Genomic DNA, 14,084 nt, shown 5'->3' on the forward strand with positions numbered 1-14,084 from the left:
CTGTGCCCTTGTGTTACCAGTCCTTGAAATGAAAATAATGACAATGTCATACGATTGTGTATGTGTATGTGTACATGTGCACATGTAAAACTGCAAATCTTTTACTATTTTTTCCTTAAGATACTTTGCTTATTAGAGTGCATCTTTCTTATGTTTTATTGTTTAGAAAATCTTATTTTCCTGAAAGAAATACACTTGTAGTAAATAAAGTTAGTGTTTCTGCTTTTGGATTTACTTATTCTAGTTGGCTGTATATTAGACCAGCCCCTTCTCCTGGGTTGTTACACTAAATCTTCAGCAATGTTAACCTGAGGCTGGGTGGGGGTGTGTGGAAAATTCACAAATAGGGTGACCGGCATCATTTGATCAATCCCAATGATCACTTTTACTTAATACCCACTTTCTATTGGGAAAGGCAAACTTTGACCTGTGTCTGAGCTCATTTTCTTCTCTGAAGCTTATGGTACTCTGAATTCTTTCCTATTAAGTTGTTTTCTGGATTTATGTTGAGTTAATATTCTCTCAAAAGAATGTAAAGAATATAATGATTAAATTGTTTAATACTTGAGTGAGATTTTGAAAACAATCTATTAATTTTACACATTTTTTGAGTGGAGCAAATAGTTCTGACAAACCTGTCATCTAATCTCTTTCAAGGAAATGGAGCTTCTCGTTGATCTGCCAGACTGCTAGTCCTGGGAAGGTGGAGTGATAAGTAGTCAACTACCATGAAAATGAATCTACAGCACTGTGTTTTGGAAATTCATAATGAAAAATAGAAAGCAATATATTTTTATCATTGAAAATAATTTTCAGGATGGTAAATAACATGGTGAACTCATTAAAGAAACTAATGTAAGTATATGTTAATCGACATGTGAATGACAAAAGCATTAATTTTTTTGGAATACTAGGCAAAGAACACTAAAACACATTTAAAATATATATATTTTTGTGACCACAAAATTTAGCTTATATCATTTTATCCATTTTATATAGATTTTAGCACAAACAAATGCAATGCATCTCTCTTTCTCTTTCCATAGTGTAAATATTTTAATAAAGGTAATTTTATTATACATTCTTTTATGTACTTGTCCTGATTTCATTTACTGTTGAGGTAAATCATTCTAAGCACATCATGATAAAAGCTATAATAAAAAATCATGAAAATTTTAATATTTGGAAAGATACCTAATATGCAGCTCAAATGTATTTTCTTGGGATAAATCATGCATGCTACACTTTCTACATATTTATTTCTTCTCTGTCGTCATAAAAAATGTATTACATATATGAAAATGTGACAGATCTGATAAATATGGATCAATGAACAAATATATGCTCTTTGGATAAAACAAAAGAAGGAATGGGAAAGAATAAACATTTCTTTGCATAAAACATCATAACAATCTTACATACTACATTTATTACCCTCGCTTCTAACAAAGAAAACTGATATTGAGATATATTTTTAAATGCCTCGGAAAAAAATTTATTCCTGTAGACAGAGAAGTCAAATCCAGAGTCACCTCTTTTAATATATGTAATATACATGATCTTCTGCTTCCATGTTTGCAACTATGATTAAATTATATCAGACAGACTCATTGGCCAAGAAATTATTAAAGCTGGTTAAAATTAAAACAAAGAAGTAAACAGTAGTTTTAAGAAACCTTGGCTTGGACAAAGAAGCCAGAATTTGAAAGGCCAAGATTCTGAAGAGAAGGGAAATGCAATGCAGAAAGCTGTACATTGATTACTGATATTTTCACTTTGGATATATGTAAATTCCCAAGGCATGACATAGAAGCTGAGAAGAAAGCAGCATCATAGGTTTTGTGGCCAACTCACTAGGATGGAAAGGAAAAATTATTAGAGTTGAAAGTTATCATGGCAGTTTGAACTTGAGAAACCAAGCAGGAAGAAAATGGAATCACAGAGAAATGAAGTGACATTTGATTTACATTTCCCCCATCTTTGCCAAGTCCTAATCTTTTCATAAATGAGTAAAAAATCAAGAAACCAGGAGGAAAATGGCTGGTAAAGACTGAACAACCAAACAGAGCTTTTAACGGTCTGAAAGGGCTAACCTCACAAGAATTGGAGCCTCTTGTCAATCACAAAGGAGAAGCTGTGGAAGGTTCTAGGCTTTCAATTGATGACATTGGAGATCTAAGCTGTAGGAGTAAGAACCAGATAGAAGTAGAGCAGACCTCCCAAAATCTGAAATCAATTTGGCAACATCTTATTCTCAAATTGAAATAAGGTGATTTGACCTTATGCCACACACCTAACAGATGAAAATTAAATCTTCTCTGACGAAAGGTAATATCATTCAGAGGTTCTGCTGTGGAAGAGACATTCAGTGATTGCAGATGGAAGGCCAGGACTCAATAATATTCTTGGGAAGGAAAATTTATTAATGACCGGCAGGGCTAGGGAACTCTTGTTCAAAAACTTGAGTCCCATATAGGATCTTTGGGTTTCTTTTATACAGAGCATGTAGGAGTCGGGAGTCAAATGGTGGTGTTTATATGCAAAGGGACTTTTTGTTAGTTTCTTAGAGTTTTAAGTGTTTTATCTGAGTATCAGATAGGTCTTGAATTAACACATACTCTCTAGGTAAGCTTGAATTAACACATACCCCAATACATATTTTCCACATTCCAGGTAAGTTTGAATTAACACATTTAGTTTACACACACAGCCAGGTTATTTATGAAGAAACACACAGCCTCCCCACACAGCCCATATCAGTTCTACAATTTTTACACACCATGATTACATTTAAAATTACCAGAAATGACATGAAAAAGAATAAATAAAAATCAGCAGGAAAAAAAAAAGGTAACAATGGAAATAAACAACCAGTGATCTAGATTTTGGAGTTATAAAATATAAATTATATACATTTCATATAACACTGATTAAAGTGTTCAAAATGTATTTTTGACATACATAGATGAACTCATTAAATACTTGTCATAAATATTTATGACATAAATAGATGAACTGATGAGGAAGTTTACCAGAGATTTGACATCTAAAATTAATCAGATGAATATTTTTGGACTAAAAGGTACAATTTTTCAAATTAAGAACTGACTAGATGTGTTTAACAGCAGAATAGAGCAATGATGACTCTGGCAGTAGAGCAGAGAAGAGAACGTATTAGTGTGTCCTACATGATCCTAGGAATTAAAACTATGTAGTTAAAAATTCAATAAATCTTAACACAATCTTCTAAATGTTATCATCATTAAATCTGCCCGTAAAATATATCCTTATATAACCCCAACTCATGGACCATTTCTAAAATAGCAAATATTCCAGATTTTTCACTGGTCAAATATTGAGTATAACATCTTTTTTGAAAATTGCCAGTGTATATTTTGAAATTATCCCTCTGTTTCACTGCTTCTTGATCAGATGGAGAATGGTAGAAAAACGAAGTTCACACCTGAGAGTTTGCCAAAATCACATTGATTATATATTTAAATACTATTTCGTATATGAAGTATTTAATTCTCTGATGCTCAGGTATTGAAAATGATGCCAAATTAAAAAGGAAATTAATCATCATGCTTTTCCTTAAATAAAATGTTATTGAGATTGGCTTGAGATATAGAAAAGTTCATTTTTGGAGATAACAACATACCTTCATTCCCTGTCCAGAGCAAATAACATGCAAATTTCATTTTGGGTCTCTTAAGTCAGGCATCAGCAAGACTTTTCTTAAAATATGTATTTTATGCTTATGGGCTATAAGATTTTGGTTGTAGCTACTCAACTTTGCCATTGTGCCTTGACTAGATGAGCCTGCCTATGCACCAATAAAACTTCATTTACAAACACAGGCAGCCAGTCTGTGCGGCATAGTTTGCTGATCTCTGTTTTAAGTGACTAAAAAATATTACGATGGAAAGATAGATTATAGAAATGGAAACATTTTACCTTTTTAAGAGAAATAATTTATCACAAATTTATTAATTAAAAGACAAGTTTGTTTTTTTCCCGAATAATCCAAACTTTAATAAAGAAAAAGAAAGACTGATTCTTACTTGCAGCAACAATTTAGTAACCATTCACATAATCCATAATCCATTCCTTTGGTTACCGAACTACCTTGCAGTGAGGTGTGGCCCTATGCTGCATTTTGGCCAACAGAAATGGGCTGTAAAAATCTCCCATGTGTCATCCTTGCTTACTTCTTCCATTTGTCAGCCAAACGCAGAGGATCCAGTAGAACACTGAGACTCCAGGGAATGAAAGGAGTCTGAGTCACTGAGGGACCATGTGAAAGAAATCCCCCAGCCTTCTCCCTGTCATCAACTGAACTCTAGTTTAGTGGGGAATAACTTCCCTTTTGTTGATTCATTGAAATATTGAAGCTGACATTTTATTACCTAGCATTAACTGCCACAAACCTATATTGGTATCAGAAAAACCTAAATGTGCAGCACTGACTTTCGGGCTAGCAGCAGGTGGTAAGGAAACAGATACAGAAAGCCATGTGACTGGAGATCTTTGCCTACTAAGTTAAATTCTTGTAAAATGGAGGCCTGAGAGTCCAGGGAAGGAAAGTCATGAGCCAACAAACCCTGTGAATTTAGAAGTGGCTGGAAAAAAAAGTCAGAATATGTGTTGGCTACTCTAAGCTATCTCAACAAAGTATTACAAGAAAGAGAGAAACTTAGCAATAATTGATTGGCTTTCAAGGTGAGATCAAGGGCTTTATAGTTTGGAAAAGATAATTGTTGGACCTCAAGTCATGGGTAAACTGAAAAAAGTACTCGATTGTCAAAGGTCTACTGAGATTTGATATTTGATCCAAGTATTAAATCTTGCAGCAAAGATCAGATGATCACATTAAGAGTGTTGCCATACCACCTAAAGTTATTTTTTCCTAATAGCCTTAAGTTACCTGCCATTAAACATGGTGTGGTGAAACGGAGAAGGGAAAGAGAGAAAGAGAGAGATAGACAGAGAGAAAAGTAGAGTAGAAATCTGGGTAAGGAAAGAAAGAAACCATGCTTGAGAACTATATGTACTTGTAGATAACACTTGAAAGAGAATATATTTATTTCACCTCACCTATTGACTTGTCATACAAAAGGGCACCAATTGAACAACTGCCCAGATATAAAATATATTCTTAATTCCTTTAGAGTAACTGAGCATTTTGGATATTAAAAGTTAATGGCCTGAAAAAATAGAAGAAATTTCAGAGTGTTATTTATTTTTATCACTGTTTGGGTTATATGAACAAAATGACATAAATCTTACTATTATTTATTGCTAAAAAGTGATTTCTACTTCAGAATTCTCATGTACCAACTGCAGAATACTGGAAAGCTAGGGTTCCACATTATGTACTGTACTGTCTAGCAGCGTGGATACAGGAAAAATTACCAAAGTCTGATGCATTTCTATTAAATTTTAGTATACATAAATATTTACCTTCCATTTCATTTGCAAACATATATGCAAATTTAGCCTCTTTAAATTGGACATTAAAAGACCACAACTGATTCCAAGGTTTTTATCATTGCATATAGTACTGTGTTTTATTTAGACGTTGTCACAAACGAACAAGCCAATCCAAATGATTAGTGTTGGAATGAATTAGTGTTGGAATGAAAGCTAAGATTTAATCCACAACAGCATATGTTTAATATTTACCACTTGCACTGAGTCAGAAAACTTCCTGGTTGCTGAATCATAGGAATATTATTGTCTCTCAGAGTTTTGGACAGAAAACACTCAAGAGCTGGCCCAGGATTCACTCTTTCTCTCATCTCTATTTTATCCGCAGTTTGTGGTTTGATGTACTAGGAATGTAAAAGATGGCAAAGTGGCAGTGAAAATCAGGTTGACTTCTTTTCTGGTTTCAAATTTTTAGCTGACTTTAAAAAGTCATCACATTTTAAAAAGCAAATGAGAAAACAATAGATATATCACATGGACCTCAAGCTTATCTTTTACAAGGGATGACAAAGACCAATGAGAGAAATAAAAGGTTTATGATTAGAATGTGATGAGAAAAGTAAAGGCAGGAATAAATGCCTACCTACCTTAGATGGCACACGACAATGTGCCAAGCTCTTTGACAGGTGATAAAGACACAACTTGGCACAATCAGCAATTATTTTTGGCACCTACAAAGGAGGTAGTGAAGCAGAAAAATCTGTCCAAGAATTAATCTGCAGCTGCACAACAGCAAAGCTTCACCACCTCCAAACTGTGACACAAAACACAATCAGGTATGTGGAAGTTCCTTAAAAATCAGACCATCCAAATGCATTTTTAACAATTGAGCAAAGAGGCATTAATAAAGAGATGATGTATATAAGTACGGATACAGTTTTTACATTTATTATTTTTTATCTTGAATAGCTTCAAAAATAAAATCTAATTCACTAGCGAAATGTATCTTAGTATCAATAAATCTTAGTATATGCAACCCAATACAAATTCATATTTTTCAGTAGCACAAACTTGTGTTCCAACAAGATTCATTGCCATGAAAAGATTCTGTGCACACAATTCAGGTCATCTGTGAAGCCACTGCTTAAAACATAGACATGGTTGTCAAGTCTTGTTTATTAGTCATTCTTGTCACGAGTAATTAGATATTGCATCCTTTATCCAGTTTCCACAAAAGCAAATACTTATTACATCATTGCCATATCCTGGTTATAATACTGCCCTGCATACATTGAAACTTGTCATCATTTCAGGACAGATAATTGAATTATCTTTTATTAACAATAAGCCTTTGGTCTAGTCCTAACCAAGTAGTTTGATGCTTTAGCTCAATATCCAGTAAGAAAATGGGAAGATAAGAAAAACTTTTAGTAAAAATTTATAGAATTGCATATATAACTTGATTTAAAAAAAATAAGTGAAAAGGCTATGGTGCTGTTATGATTTTGTGTATTATATTTTAATTATGCTTCACTGAAAGTAATTTCCTTTGGCAAAAACTAATCAAGTCTTGTAGTGTTTGTTTTTTATTTCTTTTTTTCCCCAGTGAATAATATTTTTTTAAGATCACATGAAAATATCTGTCACTCAGTATAAAATCTGATAACCAATTCATACAGAGTTGTCAATTCAAGCATTTAAGGTACTGATAAATCCTGAGAGATCTGTTGGCCTTAGTTTTTTTTAAAATTGTATAAAAACTTCAAGTTGTTTAATAATCAGTACTCAAGAGGTTAAATTTTAAATATGTGTCTTCTTCATTTATTTTTTTAATTAGTTTATTTTATTGTACTCCAAAAATGACATTTTTCTTTGATTTTATTAATATACAATCATTTACAGTTTTTGGTTTTAATCTTCTAAGGGTTAGGAACTTTGGTGCTGAAACTAAAGTGGTTTGCTACAGTTTTGTTATTTGATTCACACACATTTATTGAATCCTTTTTGGAGAAGAACAAAGGATAAAGGTAAAAAAAACCAAAGACCTCAAAAAAAAAAAAATCTCATGCAATGTTATCTAATTCCTAGAATTTGCACTTTAGTTCTTGCGTAAGAACTACAAACTGAGCCAAAAATGCAGGATAGAATCTCAGATTTCATCATATGTGAGTTTTACCCAAATCAATTGAAACTGCTCAAGGGTAATCAAGTGTATGACTGGAGTTAATAATTTTTATCCAGCTGCAATATCATTGCATTTTGAATGTTGGCTTCTTGCCTTGTGCACTATGTATTTTTTTTATGCTAAGTGTATTTAAAATCATAAATTTGAATTTTTTGTAGCCATGTATCCTAACTAGAAAATACTCACCCTTCATCCTCATCTTGACCCCAAGTTATGACTCTTTGTATTCAGGCTTCGGGTGTCTTCCCTATTAACTAGGGGTGATTTTTAAATAAAACTTTCATAACTACCTTACAACCTCATTTCTGACCTTGGTGATTTCCTCATCAAACCCTGGGTGAGTACTACTGGTCTCTTCTCCAATAACCAGCTGCTACACATTGTTGAAGCAAATGACAACTTAGGCCAACTAGGCCTTCTGAAAATTCATACCATGTAACCAGTACTACCATTCAGCAACCTTATTGATGCTTAATGAGGACAGAGGTCAAGATTGACATGTCCCCTCACTCTTATATCCCCAAATCCTAGAACAGAAGATCCTACTTGCTAAATGCTAAGGAAATATTACATAGACGAATATGTAGAAACTGTTCATAGCATCTCTTTGGTCTTTTCACTCTCCATGATCTTTCAATCTCAAAACCATTAAAAAGCCACACCCATTTTTTAACCTCTTTAAATTATAAACAGTTTGTGATGAGAGAAGTTTGGATTACTTCTGCTGAATGGTGTCCAATTCTTCAACTACTTTCTTTCAACTCATTCTCATAACTTGCACATGTTTTTACCTCTTCCCTTCTCCATAAATGGTCTCTTAAGAAATATTGTGTTTTTTAATCCCATTACTTCACTTTCATATTTTCTCCTTACACCTAACTCTGTAAATGCAGATGACTATAAGATCTGGAATATAATTTAGAGGTTATCGGGACCGACTTCCTCATTAATCAGTGACGTAACCAAGGCAGAAGATGAAGTGGTGTTTTTTTGGAGGTCACGTAAAAAGTTAACTGCAAAACCAGGATTATAAGGAGTAAGTGTTTCACATACCTGTCCTAGGCTTTTTTTTTTAAAGATTTATTTTTTATTTCTCTCCCCGCCCCGAGTTGTCTTCTCTATGTCCATTTGCTGAGTGTTCTTTGTCCGCTTCTGTTGCTGTCAGCAGCAGGGGGATCTGTGTCTCTTTTTGTTGGGTCATCTTGCTGTGCCAGTTCTCTGTGTGCGGGACCATTCCTGGGCAGGCTGAACTTTCTTTCGCGCTGGGCGGCTCTCCTGACGGGGTGCACTCCTTGTGCATGGGGCTCCCCTACCCATGGGGCATCCCTGCGTGGCAGGACACTCCTTGCACACATCAACACTGTACATGGGCCAGCTCCACACGGGTCAAAGAGGCCCGGGGTTTGAACTGCAGACCTCCCATGTGGTAGGCGGGCGCCATATCCACTGGGCCAAGTATGCTTCCCCTAGGCTCTTTTTACTAGGCTTTACACTTCCCTGTTTCTTCAGTCTCTCTCTCTCTCTCTCTCTCTCTCTCCCCTTCTCTCTGCCTCTTTTCTTTCTTTTTTTGAAGGGACATCAGGTATAGTCTGCCACATGCCAGAGAAACTCTCAAAGACAATGAAAGAAGCATTTGGCTAGTGATAAGGACAGAAAACTTGTATAAAAGCAAGCAGTATAGAATGCCTGCAAACTATGGAGTATTGGATCATGAAAGAGATAGCCGCAAGTGGGAATGAAACACAAAATTCTGAATGCCCTTTTATGATACACTAAGGAATACACAATTTTGTTGAAGATATTAGAAGGCCGTTAAAGAATTTATAGGGAGAGTAGTAACAAGATCATATTTCTTGTTTAGATAGATGCCCCTGAGAGCCCTGTGAAAGAAGAATTGGCCTAGTTGAGACTGGTAAAACTAGGTGCTATTTATCTGTGTTTACAAGTTTCTTGTCGTGATTTTAACAGGTGATAACAAATTTAATTATCTTTACATAAGCTTAAAAATTTAAGAAATGATTTTCTCTGTTAAAAAACTGGCCATTTTTAAGTATTTTTTAAACATAAAACTGTTTAAAATAATCTGTAGATAATGATGCTGAAATAATTAGAACAGAAGTGTGTGAAAAATTTCAGTGTTTTGCCTTTAAGGTTACATTGGAAGAAATCTGGTTTCATCCAGTTATAGTAATATGTAAATTTATTTTTGAACAGTTCAAGTAAACAAACCCATCTGTTTCTTCCATTGCCATGTTATGTAGAAGTTCGCTAGTATTTCTCTCTTTTTACGAGACTACTTTGTTTCTAAGGAGGTATTATATGACTTCATCTTTAAGACCTTCTTTGGCACCAACACCTAAATTAATTTCCTACCCATTCCTTGGTCTTACTCTGACTCTTCTAAAAAGTAAGGTGCAAAGTAATTTATATTTTTTAAATGGCTGATCTAAGTAAGTTGAATTCTGCTCCCAAAGAATCGGAAAATATCCTCTTTCCAGATGCTAATTTAATGTGATATGAAATATCAGACCTACCCTAAACTCCCCCTTGTATTAATAATTCACAAATGAATTACATATTACATACTCTTAAAAGTGGCGGAACATCAAGAATCATTTGTAGGGCTTCTTCAACAGGCAGATTTCTAGGTCCTACAAGACAATCTGTATTTAGTAATGCAGGAGGCTTCCACCAAGTATGGGCACAAACACCCGGCAGTCTCAGGTAGGGGCATGCCGGTGACCCCCCCACCCTGAGAGCAGCGTCAAGGTGTGTTAGGCACGTGCCTAGGTGGGATGAGCTTCCTGGTGCAGAGGTTGCCCAACTCCCTGGCAGGACATTCGATTTCCTAGCTGTGTGAACACGCACACGTGAAGCCGAAAAATAAAGTCTGGAGTCATCAACGAAGGTCTGCACTTGCCAGGTGAGTTTCTCCATACAGAGTGGGTACGACGTTAAACAGCAATTAAAAACACCAGGATGGTTGTGAGAGACTGTGGAAGAAAAGAAAAAATGTTTTATCTGAGGACTTTTAAAGGTACTTTTTAGCCTGCTCTTTGAACAAGGGCACAGTGAGCTTATTTATCATTGGACTCCACAAATTACATAGTGCTGCTTGGCATTTGTCATGCAGTGATATCCAAATGAGTCTTTCATCAGCATAACTTCCTAAATTATGGTTCCAAGTTTTGTATGGTGGTCATTTTCAAATAGTTATGGTAGTATTAACAATGAGAGAATAACTTTCTACTGGTCAATTATTCCACGCAATTATCCATTGCCAGGAGACAGGGAAACACCCTTTATTGTTTTTCTTGGGTGACAATTTACATAAATACATTGTATTTCTCTAAAATAAATGAATGGTTTACTTGAAGAATGCTTCTTAGTCAATATATAGCAATAAATTTTTCAAAATTCTAGATATTGTAATTTATCTCTGTTTAATGTGTGTTCCACGAAAGGATACTGCCTTAAACAAGGTAAACACAAGAATGTGTCTGTTTTTTTTTATTCAAAACAGTCTTTAATATGCTAATATGCATTGTGTTTCTCCAGACAGGAGACAATCTCAATGTATACTCTATGACCCAGATAAACTCAAATGTTGACATTTTGAAATCAAACTCTAACTCAAAATGTACATTTATTTTAATATTTCCATTTTTTGAAACAAAAATCTATAAGTCCATGTCATATCCTATGATTAAGATATAGAACAAAATTACCCCATTTTTGTAGTCACTTCCTACCTCACACTCTCACACACTCCAACTCCAGACCCTGGCAACCATTGATCTACTCTCTTTCCTTATAGTTATTTTACCTTTTCCAGAACATCTTATACACGGAACCACACAATGTCAACCTATTTGAGTCTGGTTTCTTTCACTTAGCATAAGCATTTGAGATTCGTTCATGTTATTGCATGTTGCCATAGTGTATATTCTTTTTTTTATTACAAAGTAGTGTTCCATTGTGTGAATGTAAGACTGTTTATTCACTCTTCAGTTAAGGGGTACTTGAACAGTTTCCAGTTTTGTCCCTTATGAATAAAGCCATTATAAATATTTGCATATAGGTTTTAGTGTGAACATAAATTGTATTTCATGTGGGTAAATATTTAGATGTGGGATTGTTTTATCAAATATATGTAAATATGTTTAAATTTATAAGAAGGCACCAAATAATTTTCCACACTGGCCATCCACATCAGCAATGTATGGAGGTATGAATTTCTTTCTATCCTCACCGGCAGTTGGTATTTTTAATTAAAAAAAAAGAATTAACTATTCCAATAGGTGGTATTGTTTTCTCACATGAATTTAATTTGCATTTCTCTAGTAACTAATGATTTTGAATATATTTTATGTGTAATCCATGTATCTTTGGTGAAATATCCTTTCAAATCTTTTGCCCCATTTTTAAATTTGGTATTTTGTTTCTTATCACAAAGTTGTCAGGGTATTTCCTATATTCTGGATTCAAATCTTTATCAGAAATGTGATTCACAAATATATTTTCCTGGTCTGTGATTTGTCTGATTATTTTCCTTTCAAGACCAGATTTCTTAATTTGTAATTTTTTGTCTTTTTTGTAGCATCCTTTTGGTGTCATGTAGAAGCAATCCTTGTGAAGATTAATTTTGTGAACTCAAAGTCACAAAAATTTTCTACTATCTTTCTCTTAAAGTTTTATTTCAGGTTTTACATTTAGGTCAGTGACTTATTTTGAGTCATTTTTCATTATAGAGTGTGATGTATGGAAGGAAGTTATTTTTTTCTGTGTGTGGATACCTAATTGATCAGCATTGATTGTTGAAAAGGTTGTCTTTTTCCAATGAAAATTTGTTGAAAATCAATTGACCATATGGGTCATTTCTTAATGTTATATTATCTGCTACTGTTTTCTATGTCTTATTTTTCTCCAAAATCACATTGTCTTGATGACTGTAGGTTGATATTTGGACTCGAAATGATGTAGTATGAGTCCTTCAACTTTGTTCTTTTTTATTTTCAGATTTGTTTTGGATAATCTTCAGCTTTTATCTTTCCATATAACTCTTAAAATTAGTTTATCAATTTCTACAAAAAATCATACTTGGATTTGGGTTGGATTTGGGATCCATAGGACACTTAGGGGAAAATTGACTTAGTAACAATTTCGAGTCTAACAATCCATGAACATATGGCATCTTTATCCATTTACTCAGGTATTCTTTGATTTCTTTCACCAGTGTTTTGTAGGTTCAGCAAACCAATCTTGCACGTGTGTCATAAGTTTGATTTCTAAGTATTGCATGCTTTGGGTTTTATTGCAAATAGTTTTTTTTTTTTTTTTTTTTTTAATTTTAGTATATAAAAGTGATTTCCCTATACTGATCTTATATTGTGCACCTTTGCTAAATTTACATATCCTCTAACAACATTTTTGTATATTCTTTGAAAATTTCTTTGTAGACAATCATATTTTCTATGAATAGAGACAATTTTATTATTTTCAAATATAAATACTTCTTATTTCTTTATCTGCACCAATGAAGACCTCTAGTAGAGTACGGAATAGAAGGTGAGAACAAAAATACTTTGCTTGATCTTGGTAAGAGGGAGAAGCCATTGCATATTTTAGCATTAAATGTGATTTAGCCAAAAGACTTTTGGAGATCCTTTTCCAGTTTGGGACCTTCCCTTTATACCTCATCTGCTAAGTGTTTTTATCATGAATTGGATAGAATTTTGTCAAATTTTTCAGCGTCTATTGAGATGAATATATAGTTCTTCTTTTTAGTCTGCTCTTTATATTGGTGAGTTACATTAACTGTTGAACTAACCTTGCATTCCTGATGCAAATTTCACTTGGTCCTGAAATATTATCATCTTTATATATTATTTGGTTCAATTTCCTAATTTACCATTGAGTATTTTGAATCTATGTCCATGAGAGATATTGAATAATGTATTTATTTTCATGTAATGTGCCTGTACAGTTGGGTTTCTGTATAATGCTGGCTTCTTAAAACGAATTGGGAAATGTTCTCTCATTATCTATATTCTAGAATACTTGGAATTATTTCTTTCTTAAATGTTTGGTAGAATTCATTAGTGAAGCCATTTGGAACTGTAATTTTCATTTTTGGATGTTTTGTTTTTTGTTTTTTATTGTTGTGAATGTGCATAGATCACAAAAAATGTTGCATTAAAAAATATAAAATTTTCCCACATACCCACATGCCACCCTACCCTCACTCCCCACATCAACAACCTCTTTTATCATTGTGACACATTCATTGCATTTGGTGAATACATTTTGGAGCACTGTTGCACCACATGGATTATAATCTGCATTGTAGTTTACACTCCCCCAGTACATTCAGTGGGTTATGGCAGGATATATAATGTCCAGCATCTGTCCCTGCGATATTATTTAGGACAACTCTGAGTCCCAAAAATGCCTCCACATCACACCTCTT

This window comes from Dasypus novemcinctus, chromosome 4 (genome assembly GCF_030445035.2).
Source record: "Dasypus novemcinctus isolate mDasNov1 chromosome 4, mDasNov1.1.hap2, whole genome shotgun sequence".
NCBI classification, from domain to species: Eukaryota; Metazoa; Chordata; class Mammalia; order Cingulata; family Dasypodidae; genus Dasypus; species Dasypus novemcinctus.